The sequence below is a fragment of the Engystomops pustulosus genome, chromosome 4 (assembly GCF_040894005.1).
Source record: "Engystomops pustulosus chromosome 4, aEngPut4.maternal, whole genome shotgun sequence".
NCBI classification, from domain to species: Eukaryota; Metazoa; Chordata; class Amphibia; order Anura; family Leptodactylidae; genus Engystomops; species Engystomops pustulosus.
In genome coordinates, this window is record NC_092414.1 from 55,246,964 (window position 1) to 55,259,965 (window position 13,002).

Sequence of the window (13,002 nt, forward strand, 5' to 3'; positions counted from 1 at the left end):
GAATAATATTTTGTAATACTATTAGTATAATATATAAAGGTTGTTATAATGTAGCTACATGGCATACAGCAAACACACATCTGTAATACAAAATAATTCTGTAACATTTATAAATGTACTTTCCAAATGTGCTCTTAGGTAAAATTCCAAGTACATAAAAGTAACACAATTACAGAGTTTTAAAAATTCTGCTGCGGTGAGACATCAAAGCATAAATAAATTTCAAACCATTGTTTTAGTTTATAAATGAATAGTATAGTGGATGGTATCCTAATGTATATTTTATGTATTACTAGTTAATTAATATGAAAGAAATGCTTTTTCTGGTTTCCTCCCTTTCTTTACTATCAATGCACTCAGAGTTTACTCACTTAGAGAGCAGACAGATGAGGAGTTTCAAAAGTTTTTAATTTAAAGTGTAACCATAATTCTGAGCAAAAAAAAACAAAACTAAAAATCATTCCTCAAAGTATTTTGCTTCTCGATCCTCATTAAGTACCCTTTTTTGGCTGATAGCAATCATGGTTTCCAGCTCTGAAAAGAGCTACAATCAGCAAGAGGATGGGATGTTCCTTCCTCCTGTGACATCACAAACATATGTTGCTGACCAATGAGACCATAGCTTGTAGAGCTTAGACACACCCGCACAGGTGAGTGTGGAGCTTCTAGCTAAAAGGATGAACAATATTCCCAGGGCCCCCTGAAAGTGGAGAATCTCTTCTTTCAAATGAATCTTGAATTGTGTTTCTAGGTGCTATGGTTGCAGAGATATTCAGGTTTAAAGTGAGAATATCAGGTACCATTTTTATATATAAAAATCACTCCCAACGGCAGTTTAACAGTTAATATCTCTGTTTTCCTGACACTTAGAAACACACATTTAGATTTATATAAAAGAGTCATCTTTTCTTTCAAAGGAAAAAAGAAGTGAGGTTGTATTTGTCACAGAGCCAGAGATAAAGCCCCCTGAAGTGTCCCCCCCTCCTGATTCTTAGCCATCAGGAGCTGCTGCACCTCACAGATAATGGAAATATTCCCTTTATATGTTACTACTTTCTGATAAGGGATAATATTAACTAATATTCATGTTTTTTTACCCTTCTCTATGCAAAACTATCTAAGAACACACTTTCTCTCTTATTGCCTTTTATTTCATGATAGATTTTTTGGCGAAAATTGACCGATACGATGAACATTCGATCCTCTTTGCCTAAGGTCTCTGTTATATATAAACACTGTGACCAGAACATGTCCATAAAGTTATATGTAGCACCAAAAAACACACACATGTTCTGGAATAAAGTTTTTATTTCCCACCATCCTCCATTACTTACACCTATGTTATGATGCTCTCCCTCATATCATATCTAAACGTGACTGTTATTATCTCATTAGCTTGGTTTATGGATATATAGTTATTATTTGGTCACCATTGTGTAAGGAGCATACAATAATAGATCTGTGTGACGCTCAGTGCAATTTTCTGCAGAAATTGTCTGGTGTCCCCTGTGGATGTAACGTTCCCTTTGCCGCATATTTTGGTGAATATATTGGTGTGGGGTCTGTATTATCTCCTCACATCTTACTGTTTTAGGATAGTATGTTATCTTTATATAAGTATCTGGATTTGTACAGATTTTAGAGGAAACTTTGAATGTTAATTCCCAAATGCATCGCCTGGTTGTCTGCTTTCAAAATTATATAGGTTTTATTTAGGCACCTTTACATTTTATTCTGTTTTATTGATGTATTTTGCAGGTTGTAACTGTCTTAAAATTTGTAGCTGGAAAGCAGATATCTGGTTATTACAGTTTTAATGATATTATGTGGATTTATTTATGTGAACATATCAATACGGGACATTTGTGAACTCTACACATGTCCATCTATTATATTTATTAGATGTGAAGGTAAATATTTTCTGTTTTGAGAACATTTTTTACCATCAAAGTCAAATTTTAAGTATTTTTTTTGTAAAATGTTTCAGTTCGGATCAAAATTGCATGAAGGCTCCTATGTCTATAAACTCTTAAATGCAATTTTGAAAATGGGGCAAGTGTCTGCTTTCAGAAAATATGTGGTTTGTTGGGTTACTTTAATTCTTTTTGCTGTAATTTCAATTAAAATTTTAAATGTCAAAATTGTACAAATGGCTATGGTCAATAACGCGATAAAATATCCAAAAATGCCAGGCGGTGAAAGGGTTAACACCCCTTTGTTAAATTCCCTGGTGAAGATGCTTATCATCTATCTCCTGTCTATATATCTATCTGTCTAGTTATCTATCTCCTATAATCTGGCCATTTATATATCTCGCTTTTTCTCTATCTATTTACTAATCAATCTTCTATTTCTCTTCTACTGTATTTATCTCTCATATCTACCTCCTGTATATATCATCTACTTTATAGTGCTGCATCTAGAAATCTTTATCATCCTTCATATTTATGTTCTATCATAATAATTATAATTAATAATTCATTATTTATATAGCGCACACAGACTACGCAGCGCTGCACAGAGTTTTGCCAGATCAGTCCCTGACCCCAATGGGGCTCACAATCTATTCAACCTACCAGTAATTTTTTGGAGTGTGGGAGGAAACCGGAGGACCCGGAGGAAACCCACGCAAAGACAGAGAGAACATACAAACTCTTTGCAGATGTTGACCAGCGCTGCAAGGCTGTAGAGCTAACCACTGAGCCACGGTGCTGCCCACCAATCTCCCTATCATCTATCTCCTATAAAATTTTCCCATATTACAGTTTGTTTTACCATACTAAATGGAGCCTCTTGCTGACTGTGACTGGTCATAAAATAGTTTTATTTTGGGGCCCCACTTTTAGTTTTGCCCAGGGCCCCACTTTGCCTAGAACCGGCCCTGAATATACATAGGTCATTGATGATTTATTCAATGACAAGAAAAGTTTCAGTATTATCATTTTTGCAACTAGAGAAGAGAAACTACCGATACAAGTAATAGGGTGCAAAGGCACACTGTACCCCCACTATATTAAATAGATTGTTCAAAGTGTCTAAAATTTACACCACAAAAATAGGAAACAAAAGCTAAAATGTAGAAAGCATAAAATGACAATTTATTAGCTCAAATAAAACAAATCAATTTAAAAAGTGTAACAATGGTCAAATACATTCTGAGGACTATACCTCTATACAGGTTACTGTGATCTACACTCATCGGCCACTTCATTAGGTACACCTGTCCAACTGCTCGTTAACACTTAATTTCTAATCAGCCAATCACATGGTGGCAACTCAGTGCATTTAGGCATGTAGACATGGTCAAGACAATCTCCTGCAGTTCAAACCGAGCATCAGTATGGTTGTTGGTGCCAGAAGGGCTGGTCTAAGTATTTCAGAAACTGCTGATCTACTGGGATTTTCATGCACAACCATCTCTAGGGTTTACAGAGAATGGTCCGAAAAAGAAAAAACATCCAGTGAGCGGCAGTTCTGTAGGCGGAAATGCCTTGTTGATGCCAGAGGTCAGAGGAGAATGGGCAGACTGGTTTGAGCTGATAGAAAGGCGCCACCCGTTACAACCAAGGTAGGCAGAAGAGCATCTCTGAACGCACAGTACGTCAAACTTTGAGGCAGATGGGCTACAGCAGCAGAAGACCACACCGGGTGCCACTCCTTTCAGCTAAGAACAGGAAACTGAGGCTACAATTTGGACAAGCTCATCGAAATTGGACAGTAGAAGATTGGAAAAACCTTGCCTGGTCTAATGAGTCTCGATTTCTGCTGCGACATTCGGATGGTAGGGTCAGAATTTGGCGTCAACAACATGAAAGCATGGATCCATCCTGCCTTGTATCAACGGTTCAGGCTGGTGGTGGTGGTGTCATGGTGTGGGGAATATTTTCTTGGCACTCTTTGGGCCCTTTGGTACCAATTGAGCATTGTTGCAACGCCACAGCCTACCTGAGTATTGTTGCTGACCATGTCCATCCCTTTATGACCACAATGTACCCAACATCTGATGGCTACTTTCAGCAGGATAATGCGCCATGTCATAAAGCTGGAATCATCTCAGACTGGTTTCTTGAACATGACAATGAGTTCGCTGTACTCAAATGGCCTCCACAGTCACCAGATCTCAATCCAATAGAGCATCTTTGGGATGTGGTGGAACGGGAGATTCGCATCATGGATTTGCAGCCGACAAACCTGCGGCAACTGTGTGATGCCATCATGTCAATATGGACCAAAATCTCTGAGGAATGCTTCCAGCACTTTGTTGTATCTATGCCACGAAGAATTGAGGTAGTTCTGAAGGCAAAAGGGGGTCCAACCCGTTACTAGCATGGTGTACCTAATAAAGTGGCAGGTGAGTGTATTTATCATGTTAGTTACTTGACCATTTGAACTTTTTTGGTGTATGTGTTTTTTTTAATGGATTTGTTTTAATGTCATGCCTATCTAGTTAAAACGTCAGCACAGCACATGCAGGGACAGTTTGAAGACTTGGAAAGTGTTTCTATCCTGCCACTTTATGCTGCAAATCTTAGGTGAGTGGGGGGATGGGAGACTGTGATGGAGCTGCAGCTGGATTATTTGTTTATATACAAGTGTAGGGAACGATGAGGGAGAGATAAGAGTTTAGTTTGGTTATTACATTGTATACTAGCAGCATGAGAAAATCAGCAGAGAGCAGGGAGAGAGGGAGGGTGTGTGTCTCACATGTACATTCTCCCTCCTTATTCAGCTCAGTGAAGATGGGATGTGCCTAGCAACAGCTATCTCAGGATTCACTGACAATAGTCAGAAGTTCGCAGAATATAAGAGGAATGAGCAAGATTTGAGTAACTAATTTTATCCTTTAAAGCAGCTGTCCGCCTCCCAAGACTGGGCCATGGAACACCCTATCCCGGGCCACATCCAAATAACTTTGACTAAATAAATAACTTTGTACTTTGTTCCCTGTGGCTTCTGGCAGAGCAGGTAGAGAAGCGCACCAACTGACTTCATAGTTTGTACGTTGGCAGAGCACATAAACATTGCTTTTGCATGCTCTGTCGTGAACCCTCATGGAAAAAAGGTAGCCAGAGAAAATTATGGAGTTTATTTTATTAGTGAAGAGGGGCCACTGCTGGATATTTTATTAGTGAGGGGAGTCCACTGCTGGATATTTTATTAAAGACTATCAGCTACGTTTCCCAACCAATACGTTTTCCCAATTTTTTTTTTGTGGTAAAACTATACTCTAGTAAGCCTAGACTGTACTTGTGCAGTGAAAAAGACAAGACAAGGGTGTGTTGGGGGTACTGCAGAAAAAGTGATATTGTCTTATAAAGACAGACAATAAAGGATCCCTAAGGGGGGCTACAAAAAAGGGTAACAATGTTACTCCCATTTTGGCCCCAGCAGGTTTTATTATTTTCTGTTAAATTACACCATAAATTTACTAGTTGAGTACTGTTCACTTTGGTATGTATTTAGAAAGACACTTTGTATATTAAATTGTATCTGAATTTAAATAGAACGGGAAAATCATCTGACAAGTAATGACACCAAGACGTGAAGCACACAGAGCATTAACAAAGGCAAACAAAAAAATAACCAAGGTCACCCTAATTATTTCTTTGAGATTATTAACTTCTCTCTGCTATACATTTGATGGCATACATCACAAAATCCATTTGGCAAGTTGCTAATGTGATGGTTTTTACAAGGGAAAGGTGGTTACGCTTGTGGCATCATTTCTTTGTTCTGTGTTAATTGCATTGTCTTTAGTTGAAACATTATTGCATTCACTGACACGTCACCATGTACAAATTAGTAAATCTCCATTCCTCCAAATTAGCTTAGCCTGTTGCTTTACTGAATTACAAATATATGCAATAATTCCATTGAATAGGATGAATTCTGACAGCAGCATGGCTGGCCTTAAGTATAATAGCTAAATGTCCTTTAAAATGTCAAAAATGTTTGGTCTCTTAATTATCTGAGGTTCAGTGATTAATTTGTTTTGTTTTAAAATAGTATTGTATGATGTTATAGGTCTGTACCACAGTAAATCCCTTGATTTTAAAGTTAAAGGGGTATTCTCATCAGGGCATTTACATTTAATTAAATTCATTTACCATATGTAAACATTTCTTCAATTGGATGTTAATAAAAAAAATGTTCCTGTGTGAAGATAATCTTCTATAAATGTAGTGTTATGGTCTCTTAGAAACCAGATAACTTCCTCGGATACGACCACGACACACTCTGGCAGCGGTGGCCAGACATGTGCTATTGAGTCCTGCCTGACCTCCTGGATTCAGCAATCATTACCACAGGACGGCTGTGGGACATGTAGTAACTCCCAGACATTTCATATACAAAAACTTTTTGTTTCTTTGTGCAATCCCTCCAGCAGAGGTGATCGTATCCGAGGAAGCTATCTCATTTCTAAGGGACCAAGTGACTACATTTATGAGAAATTATCTTTACACAGGAGCATTTTTTTTAATAACTTCCAATTGAAGAAATGTTTATATATGGCAGATTAATGAAACTGAATGTGAATGCCCAGACGAGAATACCCCTTTAAGTCACGACTTTCGTCTTCTATGGAGGTAATAGTTACGATGTCCGCATTTCAATGTTGTAAGCAAAATGTAGAGACTTTTACAACATTCATTAATGGCCAAAGACTAGGCAAAGAATAGGATATCTGATCAATGTCTTGTCTTTGAAGGACTGGCAATATTTGCAAGAATAAAGGGGCGAAGCCACTGATTGATTTTGATACTACTATAGCATAGTTATAATGGCCAAATATGTAGCAATGTCATAGGAGGGGAAGTAGCACAGTATTGTATGCCCAAATGAGGTATGAAAGGCTTTGGGCTGCAACAAATAGTATCAGTGACTACAAAGCATTTTACAGAAATAATAAAATGCAGAGCAGCTTTAATTGTAAATAGAAAGAAAACAATGGAAACCTGATCAATATAGATTGCTGAAGAAATACTGTACATAGAAATAATATATAAACCTAAAATGAGACCTCAAAGTCTAAATGTTTTATCACTAATATACAAAGATGTGTAAAAATAACCACTAAACCACAATAAATCATAATTGATTATTTTATTAGGACACCAAATGACACATTAAACACAAGCATGGACAGTGTGACAAAATTCATATAGGGCTCAATTGTAAGATGACTAAACCGGCTATGTGTAGTACAATTGTAATATATAAACAACATAAGAGAAAAGCCCAGTCACGTAAGGGTGCTGAACAGTGTGACCAGGCTTTGCTCATATGACTAGTACTGAGGTCAGTGGCTTGTGAGTGCTATAAAGCACAAAACAGCCCATCGCCTGTTTTAACTAGCGACATCCTACTTTTCCACATGTCTCAATAAAGCACACATATCGGCGTGTTTTGCCTCTGTCCTCTCTGCACAACAAACGAGATGAATCCTCACCAACTCACCATTTCACCAACTCCTCTAGTTCCAATTATGTGCACTCTTTAGTTTTTATTGCTCCTCTTATTCTGGCACAGTGTTTTATGTAACAGTCACTGTTCCTGAGCAATCAGTTCCATTAGTTTTTTTAGCTTCTTTCCCATTTATGTAGCAGTCCAATCATATGCTTGGAACATATGCCGATCTGCAATCTTAATTTTAAAGGGGTTTGCCCATGAAAAAAAGTTCTAAAATTTTAATCCCCTATTAATAATTAAATATTCTAGATTATTTTAACCTCTTACTTTACAATTTTACAGTTTTATTGCTGTTTTAGCTTTTATCACACAGTGATGGTCAGTGTAAAAATGTGTGGGAGGAGACTCTCAAAGCAGACATGTACCATCTAGTGGTGTGAGATGCTGTAGGCTGACAATGTGCTTAGATTATCAGGGTACAGGTATATCTGCATTTTATTTAGCTACCGAGCATTGTACTAGTATCTGGGACATACAAAAATGGATGAGACAGATCAGAGAGGAGATCCATGAGATGCATATAACACACAATGACACACTTCACCTCTGCTGCATCTGATCTATAAAAGTCAGCTCTGCTATCTGAGCTATGACACACACAGAGTGCCTCCCCAAATAAAGACCTGATTTGTAACTTGTAGAGTAATTCTGTGCACGATGCTGCTTGCCAGCAGGAAGTGTCTTTCAGTGTCTGTGACTATGTGTGAGGTAATCTTGTAATGCAGGGGCAGAGATCACATTGCATCAAGCAGAAAGGAGAAGCTATTTATGAGAAAAATCTGCCATGCCAAAATATAGAAATCAGAAGATTTATGGTTGGATCCCAGGGCAACCCAAATTGTATACACCAGGGGTTGATAGACAGGTTGGAATTATATCTGAGATGTGTTAAAATAACATTCTCTAAATCAGCATCCTGAGTATATTTAAGAATGGGGGGGGGGATACCCCTTTAAGGAACATTGTTTTTATAATGCAAACATACCAACGTAATTTCAACCCATCTCACATAATCATTTAGGCAGTCTAAAAGCTAATTTTTCACACTATGCCATTGCGTTTCTAATTCTGTAAGTATGACAACTCTCACAATTGCACTGTACATTTCATTGTACATTCCACATTATATTGTATCATTCAATGATATAATGCTAATATATTTGGGGTAGAAAGGGTTATATAAAATCCTGCTGTTAATTAATGTACATTTTGTATGACTGCCAGGATTCTTTTATTTCTAATAATAATGTCGAACATAGTTTAATTTTTCTTTTAAGTGGGGTGCTAGAGAGAGATATTCATCTCATGGATTGTTATACAAATCCTGACCAGTTGGGAGCTATTTTTCTTTTACAATTGCTCAAACTACTTTGAGATTTTAACATTTAAGCTACAATTAGAAATGCAACCCCATATAAAATAAAATAAAAAACAAATAAACAAAAGAACATTGTGTTGACCGACAAAATCCTGCTAAGCTTCTTATATTTGTGAAATAGAAATAGTATGTAGGGTTGCAAAGATATCCAGTGAATACAATATCACCATTTCACATTAGGCAGCATGATAAGAAGCTTTGAAAAGAAAAACATTTATTCCCTTATGGTTTAAAACTTGAATTGACAACAAAACATGAATTATGAAGGAAACTAAAGCTTTTATTATGCCAGAATGGTCTTCTAAATGAAATGTAAGTGATCATATTTGTCTTTTCATTTGAATGCATGCTAGATGATGAATAATAAGATGGCAAACTGTTTCCATATTCCCGACCCATATTGAGTTAAGTTTGACTTTTGTCAGCCTGTGTTGCCCAGATGATGCTATTATTTTTTATAAAATTCCATAATGTTTACATTCGCAAATTGGAGCAATTGGTTGGTAACAGCACTCTTGACAGATGCAAACAAATCAGGATTGGGAGTAAAACTACCAGAAAGGTGTGACCAAGGTCTGTGGTGTAAAGAAGTACAAAAAAGAGAGAGAAGCACATGTTCCTCAGACTTTTTTCAATCTATCCAAAAAGTTTCAGTGGGCAGAGAAAAATATACTATCACTGACTGCAATCCATCTCAAAGGCTCCAAAAACAAGGAAGCGGACTTCCTGAGCAGACACACATTACACCCACATAAGTGGCGTTTAAACAAAGAGGTCTTCTCACAGTTGACTCCAAAATAGGGAGTCCTTCTGATAGATATGTTCACCACCTGAGAAAAAAAGAAGCCAGATCACTTCTCTACAAAGGACAGTACTGACAATCATCCTAGATGCCTTCAGTAACAGCTGGGATACAAAACCTCTGTTACCTCTCATCTCAAAGACTGTTCAAACAATCAGACAGGAGAACTTTAAGATCATTCTAATAGTTCCTCTTTGCACAAAAAAGAGCTGGTTTTCAGAACTAAGAAGCATGGCTCTAGACAATTCAATTCTCCTCCCTCAGAGGAGAGATCTTCTATATCAGGGTCCAATATATCACCTAAATCCAGAGATATTCCAATTATCAGCATGGACAGATGTTGAAAGCAAAATGAATATCAAAGTAATTTATAAAACACTTTTCTTATTGCCATAACTACAGCCAGAAGTTTAGGTGAAATACAAGCACTTTCCACTAAGAAACCTTACCTTAAAATCTTAGATAACCGGGTCTCACTAATGCTTGATCCCAATTTCCTTCCCAAAGTGACAACAGACTTTCACTGAAGCCAGGAAATCATGCTGCCCTCCTTTTGCCAAAATCCAAAGACCATCCTGGACTGCTATACACTCCAGAACTTGGAAGTACCATCAAATTTTAAAGCACAATCCAGCAGGGCAATGGCTACATTCTGTGCCCTAAGAGCAGGAGCTTCCCTTGAACAAATATGCAAAGCAGCGACCTGGTCCAACCCTGGAACTTTTGGCACTCTATCGCTTAGACTTAAAATCTGCTAAATATTAATATTTTGGTGAAAAATCCTGCTAGCGGTAGTTCCTACCTAAAAAATCCTTAATCATTTAGAACATCTTCAGGTGGGGATGTCATGAAAAATGAGAATTAGACTCACTGGTAATTTGTTTTCCATTTGGTCCACCATGTCGGCCTGGATTTCTCTCCCTTCCCTTTTTGATGTAATACATAACTGTAGAGTGTTGTTTGCATGTGAAGTAACGTGCTAATAAACCTCTTGCATCCTTTTTTGGTGTAGTAATTTGGTAGACACTGGAGAGGGACAGTTAACCTCTTTTCTTCCTGTCCTTGCAATGGTGAAAGGGTAATACTCCAGGTGGACCCTTCATGGTGGACCTAATGGAAAGCGATTTACCTGCAAGTCCAATTCTCACTTTCTCCTAATGCTTTTAACTGTTGTTCATTCAGTTTTCCTGTACAAAGACTGGTGAAGAATGATTGTCACTGTATATAGGGTCTCAAGATTTCATTTAATACGGGTATCAACAGTCAACAGTATTTTGAAAATTAGACAGGTTTGTTTTTTTCATTTTTTTTGTTTGCAAAGGGGTTGGGAACTTACATAAACATTAAAAAAATTGGAAAACAAAACTTATTTGAATTTCTTTATCCACCTGCTTTTGCTAGTGTCACACTTATTACTGTACATTCAGTGGGTTTTCTTTACTGACAATAGCCTTGGCCTTTACAGATATGAATATTGTAGTGATAAACAATAGCTCATGAGACAATCATAGAACATAAAACAAATAGAAAAATGGAACAAGGCAATGTAATTTTGAGGATAGTAGTGTACCATCAAAGGCGGAGATGTTGCTAACTGAAATTGAGCAGATGAAGAAATAAATTATTAGGTAAAAGTTTAGAATTTTTGTACTGATTCATTTTAAGTGGAGAACAGGCATTTTGACAGCACTTGGCACACTTTACAGATATTCCTCACCTCCCACTCTTTCTGACAAAAGAGAAACTGTAGGAAATATAATGACTGGGTTGGCAACCCTACAAAATCTAATTCTGACTGACAATTTCTACAGGATGTAAACAAACAGGAAAAGATGGGAAAATGAGGCATCTTCTGATACTTTACACACACTTTGAAAATATTGAGATCCCATGTGCATCCCATGTCCGGTGATATAAAAGCCCTGCACCCCCTTGTATTATTTATCCTTGTATTATTTATGTACAGCCTTATGTGGGCCCCGCCACTTGCACGGGTGCACCCAGTGCTGGTGCCAGCCCTGATCAGACAACGAAAGTTGCAGAATATAATTATAGTACTTTTTGGGCTTGGCAGTAGAGTACCTTGGACACCTTGAAATATTTAAACATATAAAGTGGTGTATTATAATGTAAGTGTTACTATGGCTGACAATTTTTTTTTTACAACCAGTAAGGTAGCATATGTAATATTTGAAATCTATGTCAGAAATATGAGCTGTTTCTAAAGGCGGCTGGGCCTTTATATGTATAATGTAATAAACTTACAAGAGATGTGGCCAGATTTTATTAAACAAACTGTGTGGCAGGATGGGACTTTAAGTATCATAGTTATATATGATGCAAGGAGCTGTTACCTTCAGACAAAAGTGCCTTACTGTTAGTCTCCGGACAACAGCACAGTACTGTATTAAGTGGCAGCTCCTTGTATCATATATAACTGCGATGCTTGGAGTACTGTCCTGACAGTGTTTACACTATTCCATAGCCCAACCATGTGTATATTTTACCCCTTACGGCAGTTTCACACTGCTGTTGTTGGTCAATAAACCATGAACTTTTCGGAGTCCTGTGTCCTGGACTGACAACACTGCTGGAGATGGAACATGTAACATCGTAGACTTCCTGATTCTTAAACATCAGCGCCAACACTGTAATCATGTTTACACTGTTGTTGCTGCATTTTAGAAGCCGAAGCAGGAACTTCTTACATTATAGATCGCTATGATGTAAGGAGTTCCATCTCCTGCATGATGATGGTTCATGCAACAGGTCTCGACAAGAATCGACAATGGCAGTATGAAACTGCCCTTGATATATGAAGTGCCTGTCTAAGCTTATTCAGCAGTGCACTTGGTTGAGTTTTAAAACTCTCTCATACATGATGACTACAATCACATTATAATGAAGGTTGGTTTAATACAAATTAAACTATTTTTTAAAATTGTAAGCAAGATTTGCTCTTTAAAGAATTTATAAATATTTTTCTAGAAAAGGGATTGCTTTAAAAACTTGCTAAAATCTCAGCTTCTGATTCTCTGCTTCAAACATCCTACAGATGTGATGTAAACTGCATGAGTACATAAGTCTTATGCCCCGCACAGAGGGACCCCCATTGAAGCCAGTGATTTGCTGCAGTGGTCAAGAGCACATGTTCAACATTGCTACATTGAATCAATATGCGGGGCCAACAGAGTGGTGGGAGAGTAACAGATGCATTTTATTTTTTAGTATGTTATAAAAGGAGTTAATGAGCAAGAATAAGAATGATTTAATAATAAAATACTTATAATTAAGTAACAATGAATCTTAATTTATGCATTTCATACTTGAATTAATAAAAAAATAATAGTCA

At 37.2% G+C, this 13,002-nt stretch overlaps 1 protein-coding gene and 1 long non-coding RNA gene across 16 annotated transcripts in view; one reads left to right on the forward strand and one right to left on the reverse strand.

Moving 5' to 3' along the window:
* TENM2 (teneurin transmembrane protein 2) overlaps nucleotides 1–13,002 on the reverse strand; it is a 1,545,179-nt gene that overhangs the window by 808,744 nt on the left and 723,433 nt on the right. The window lies entirely within an intron of this gene.
* LOC140126461 (uncharacterized) overlaps nucleotides 607–13,002 on the forward strand; it is a 28,675-nt gene continuing 16,279 nt past the window's right edge. Inside the window, exon 1 of the long non-coding RNA XR_011854840.1 lies at nucleotides 607–650. This is a non-coding gene — a long non-coding RNA (uncharacterized lncRNA). The remainder of the gene's footprint in view (nucleotides 651–13,002) is intronic.